This window comes from Octopus bimaculoides, chromosome 22 (genome assembly GCF_001194135.2).
Source record: "Octopus bimaculoides isolate UCB-OBI-ISO-001 chromosome 22, ASM119413v2, whole genome shotgun sequence".
In the NCBI taxonomy this organism is placed as follows: domain Eukaryota; kingdom Metazoa; phylum Mollusca; class Cephalopoda; order Octopoda; family Octopodidae; genus Octopus; species Octopus bimaculoides.
The window spans coordinates 6,432,272-6,438,003 of NC_069002.1; the positions used below are offsets into that span (position 1 = coordinate 6,432,272).

Genomic DNA, 5,732 nt, shown 5'->3' on the forward strand with positions numbered 1-5,732 from the left:
GCTTTCAGTCCGCCCCTGGTGTGCACCCATCAATTCGTTTATTTTCACATCAAATTCCATTATAATCGTAATCTACACCATCTGAAATATTCTTCTGAAAGTTATGAGGAAACAAAGTCGGTGTGGGGCCCAATTGTGTAGGTATGCCTATATATATATATATATATATATATATATATTTATTTATTTATTTATGTGTTTCAGCCAAGTGGCTGCGGTCATGCTGGTGCACCACCGTGGAATATATATGTATTTATATTGCATATGTGTGTGGGACCGAGTTTCGCGAATACCATGATTGCGCTATACGAAACTCTTGACTGTCGAGTCAATTTCTGTCAGTTAAAAAGATATATATTCCTACCAAATGTGTTGAGGGCCATTTTCGTTCCCTTGTCCACGTGTGTGTATGTGTGTGTGTGTGTGTCTACGTCGCGGTGGTCGTTGTTTACTTCGATTAAATAAAACCGGTGTCGTGTCCCGAGTCATTTTATCCCATAACGTTGGTATTCGAAAATTAAAATAAATAGATAAAAAAAATAATTGATAAACTAAATCCGAACCGAAATAAATACTTACAAGGACCGATGGGTGATACTACGAACGAAAAAAAAAACAGAAACACATACCCGTGCCTCGGCATGTCTTGTCACTACACACGCACGCACGCACACAGACAGACACACACACACACGCACATGCCTTCGCATTAGCGAACACGTTGCAGTATCTATCTTTCTCTCTCACTCTCACTCTCTCTCTGTCTATCGCTCTACCCCTCGTTCTTGCCCGCTTTCTCTGTGTCTTTCTTCGCAAACCACGCTCGTTTGTGTAAGCTGCGAAAGCATCTACCTCCTGATACAGGTGAGTCATTTTGCTTTAACATTACCATCATCATCAATTATAATCATCATCATTATTATTGTCGTGTGTCCCTGTGGCTTATTAGCCACAGGAATTATTATTATCATCATTATTCTACGTTTCACGTGGATAAAGAGCGAGATGGAAACAGGAAGACGATCGTCGTTCGCTTTTCATTCTCTAATTTCTCTTTCACTATTTCTTTTTGCATCTCGTGTCTTCTCTAAACCCAAGTAATCTATGTATATTAAAAATCATGTCTAATTTATACGTTATAGATACCACTCGTGATGCTTATACAATATTGGAGCATTATATATACATATGTTCTCTATAGCAAACATATGTACGGGTTCGTTAGAAATTGGAAGAACTATTTCGATTAAAACAAAGGGAGAACCATTTTCTAGAATCTTAAAAATATAAATAGACTAGAAATAATATTTCTTGGGTTATTCTTTGTTTCAAAGAAGCGAGATGCAGTAGTAATTTTAGTAAAATTCAACACTTCATTATAACAAACAATTCACTTATCCTTGGTCGTCCAGCGATTGAAACATAGCACTTTCTTGACTGCTATTTAACCATTGGTCATCTGTGATCGAACACACCCAACTTGGGATCAGTCTTTCATTCCACGATCACTCATCATATTAGAGTTAGTTTCTTTATTCAAGACGGGTGTTAGTGATTTAAGGAACCCGGCTGCTGTTTCTAGCATCAAGCTATTGCATAAGAAGCTCATTGTGTGAAATATGTTCACTAGTTTATCTTCGCTGCAATTTTTTCGTACAAGCACCGAAATATGGTTTTTTTCTTCCTCTTTCAGTTCTTTTCTTTTTCCTTTCCTTTTAGCTTCTTCAGAAATCGTCTTTACCATTCTCCTCCACCCGTTATCTCTGAATTTAGAATTAATTCTAATGGAAAACTGATTTGCGTTTAACCATGCGCTTCGATTTGACTTTTATTTTTTGTGATGCTTTTACGTAACGATCGTAAAGTTGAAAAGAATGCACAATAGAAACCTAATTCGATTCTAAAATATTAACAACATAAGCATATTTAATGATATTTTAAATCTATAAATTATACATAGCTGTATAATTTAATCCTCGCTTTACGGTCCTAAAATTCCCTATTATATGTAGGTAAAAGACCAATTTCAGTCCGTAAAAGTGAGGATACCCACCAGAGGCGAAATAGAAGCAGATCGTTCTTGTGAAATAAGACACCCAGCATGTGTGTGTTCTTTGTTCTTTTGTGGTGCCTAAGAGAATCTAGCTGTTATTTCTAGCAAGTTTCGTTATATCTTACAGTCTCGATTATATTTCGGATGTTTTCGCATGTCTTACTGTCTTCTGAACACCGTGTTCCATATATATATATATATATATATATATTTGTATTGATAGTTTCCTCTTAATTAATTGGCCTTCGTTTACTGCCGGACAAAATTAAAAGATATATTTGTAAATACGTTAAAATTAAAGCTATTTTACTTTTTTCATTCATGTTTATGTTTTCTATCTTTCCATTACGGATATTGGGAAAGTGGTGTATCGGCGGCGGCGGAGGTGCTGGTGTAGCGCAGGTGGTGGTGGGAGTTTGGATGATGAAATATTGCAAGATCTTGCATAGCTTTTGGAAGAGGCGGTACCTACTGGTCAATGGGTTTCATGCATAGAAAAAAATTAATAAGGACAGCAAAAAGATGTGATGCTGACAACTATAATGTATTTGATTAGGTCAGTCAACTCGTCATGTGTGTGTGAATGTGTGGAGTATGTATGTGTGTGTGTGTGTGTATACACACACATACACGCTCGAAGTAACCTTGTAGTTATTTTCATAAAATATAGCAGTCAATCGCCCTCATACAACATCTCTATGCGTACAATACACCTGCATACACGCGCGCATGAAGATAATACGATGAAACATTTACGGTGTTACTTAGCGTGCTAGAAATAACAGCCAAATATCTCAAATTACGCACCTTTATGCAATTTAAGAAGAGGCGGTAATCACGTTGGATATGCTGTTTTTTCATGGCTCCGCTCGAACAATGGACGCTTGTTAATTTGTAATTAGCCTGGCAGTAATGAAGTTTTGAAGCTTTATGTAATAAAGTACTAGTTTAATAACTTAATAACAGATTCTTTCATTGTACATTGTAAGAATATGTGGCGGAGGTAAAGAAAACGTACACCACCCGTTTTAGGCCTAACAAAAACCCTAACCCTAAACGCCGGGTGTAAAGTATTCTTTACTTTCGCCGAATATGTCACCATGTGACAGCTACACACATACATATATACCCACGTGTGCGTGTGTGTGTTTGTATGTGTATTATGTACGTATGTGTGCGTATGCCTACACACACACACACACACATATATATATAATATATATATATATAATCTGCATTATCATTTAACGTTCGTTTCCCATGCTGCCATGGGTTGGGCGGTATGACAGGAGCTGTCCAACCGTCGAGCAGCCCAGGCCTCCCATTGTCTGTTGTGGCATGGTTTCTACAACTGGATGCCCTTCCTAACGCCAACCACTATACAGTGTTCTGTTTTTTTTTTACGTGGCACCAGTACATGTATATCTGCATATATATATATACACACACACAAACATACATATGCATATCCATGCACACATGTATATATATATATATATATTTTATTATATGTATTTATTTTCTCGTAGTAATAAATAACTCGGATAAAATAAATTGGTTAATAGATACCAGGGTATTTACCAGGTATATATATATATATATATATATATATATATATATATATATATATATATATATATGCATATGTATAAGCATGTGCGTATACATGTGCATATATATATGTATGCATATATATATACCTATGTATATATTTATGCACATATATGTGCATCTATCTAATCATGCCATGGACCTACAATCCTTAAAGCGATATTTGCATCCTAGTGTTCAGTGAAAACTAAATACGTTGGTTCTGCATTGATGTATACTGGTATTTAAAACATTTATGAATAGGAAAAAGAAGAAAATGGAGAAGTTGATATATAGACATCTATTTATTCAAAGATATTCAAATCAATATAATATGAAATTCTTGTCCCTACAGCCATTTCCATGTCCAATTAATTTAATTAGAGAAATTAAATTAATATATACATATACATATATATAAACAAACTTTAGGCTGTTTCTATACATAATACTTGATCTCTCTTCTCGAATGTGATCTTTGCCAGATTTCAGCATATATTATTACTAGGAGTAATATACAACGATATATCAAGAACAGAATAATTACAGAGAAAATTTAAGAACTGTCTTAGATGGGTGTGAGATTCTTCTAAAGTACCCTCCCAGAATATCCGCCCCCTAATATCTAATTGGTATCACACACACTCGCGCACACATTCGCCTACGCGCCAACCAAGTGCGCTCACATCCATGCAAGATGTACTTTGGTTCGCCTCCTTTTTCCTTATTTAAATTGTAATTGTTAGTTTAGCCCCTGGCCATTTCTTACCTAGCAGCTGCAGACATGTTGAAAATTAAAATTAGGGGGGAAAAATAATAATAATAAAAGCTTTCGTGCTGGAACCGCTCTGTCTTAAGTTCGAACTACTTGCATGTGTATTTTATAGGAAGACAGGCACACAAGCTTAACTGTTCATCTATCTATCTATCTACATACCTACCGACCTATCATCTATCTATCTATCTATCTTTTTCTTTGTATCTGCCTGTCTGTCTGTTTCTATCTATCTGAATGTCTATATGTGTGATACATTTGAAGAAGCATACAACAACATTAATGAATTTCTTTATAATATATAACACGGTAGAGTATGATTTGAGGGAGATTTTGCTTCTATTTATAGCAGTCTTTTGCTTGTTAACGGGCTGTCCCCATGCTGTAAGGACTAGCACGAGGTGACTTAACCCTTTAACATCGCGCAAGGCTTATGTTTAAAATAGCAGCGTGACTAGGGTCCCATGTAGGAGATAGAAAGAAGGGGAGGAGAGAGAGAGAGTGCGTGGTCTTCTTCGATCTGTTAGAAATAGCGAATCTTTTGTGTTTCAGTTAAATTTTAAAATTTCAAAAAGCGTGAGCCAAGCAGAAAAGATCCGGAAAAGCAACCAAAGTAATCCCTTGATACACAACGTCTGCTCTGCTAGAAATAGCTGCCAAATCTCCATAGAAACTAATCCATTTCGTTTCGCTACCGTGAAACACCTACGCATTCACGAGTAGATGTGATCCTTAGACACGCAGTGCTCGATCTGTTAGAAATAGCAGCTAAATCTCCCTTAAATCAAATCTGAACATCTTGTACAACGAAATGACTTGGTTAGATGATGTAGTCTTTGGTATATCTTTAAAAAATCACGTAAACGGGTCCTCTTTGTTCTCTTTATCCTTCCTATTTTAAGATAACATGTTGCAGCTCAAAGTGAATTAGGTTGCTATTTTCGGCAGATTGTACTACCACATAGAGGTCACTTTTTATTGACTTTTTTAAGATGGTATGCTGTAGTTTGACGGGAGATTTGGTTGCCATTTCTAACAGATCAAACTACTCGTTGTGGACCTCGTTTTCGTTCCGTCTTTTTTGCACATGTTTATTTGTGATGTGAGTTTTGTCTCTGTGTGCGTTTGTGTGTGTGTGTGTGTGTGTATGTATGTGTGTCTGCGTGTGTATTTGTATGATTTTTTTTTTTTGCTTTTTGTTTTAAGTTGGATTATCTTCTAATCCGCACTGTAAAACATTTTAATTACCATTGCCAGAGGTATTCAGAGTGATGTTGTTAGTTCATCTTTAAACCAGTGCACTAGGTAAATAGA

General features: G+C 36.0%; 1 protein-coding gene and 1 long non-coding RNA gene across 4 annotated transcripts in view; one reads left to right on the forward strand and one right to left on the reverse strand.

Annotated features, from left to right (window-relative positions):
* Nucleotides 1–659, reverse strand: part of LOC106880197 (uncharacterized) — a 33,967-nt gene extending 33,308 nt beyond the window's left edge. The window contains exon 1 of the long non-coding RNA XR_001410719.2: nucleotides 580–659. This is a non-coding gene — a long non-coding RNA (uncharacterized LOC106880197). The remainder of the gene's footprint in view (nucleotides 1–579) is intronic.
* LOC106880195 (large neutral amino acids transporter small subunit 1) overlaps nucleotides 1–5,732 on the forward strand; it is a 72,962-nt gene that overhangs the window by 33,477 nt on the left and 33,753 nt on the right. The window contains exon 1 of one of the 3 annotated variants that reach the window (XM_014930045.2): nucleotides 723–864. The exons of the other annotated variants lie outside the window; for them this stretch is intronic. The gene's annotated coding sequence lies outside the window, so the exon portion shown is untranslated. Of the gene's footprint in view, nucleotides 1–722; nucleotides 865–5,732 lie in introns of those variants that run through there. 3 annotated transcript variants of the gene reach the window in all.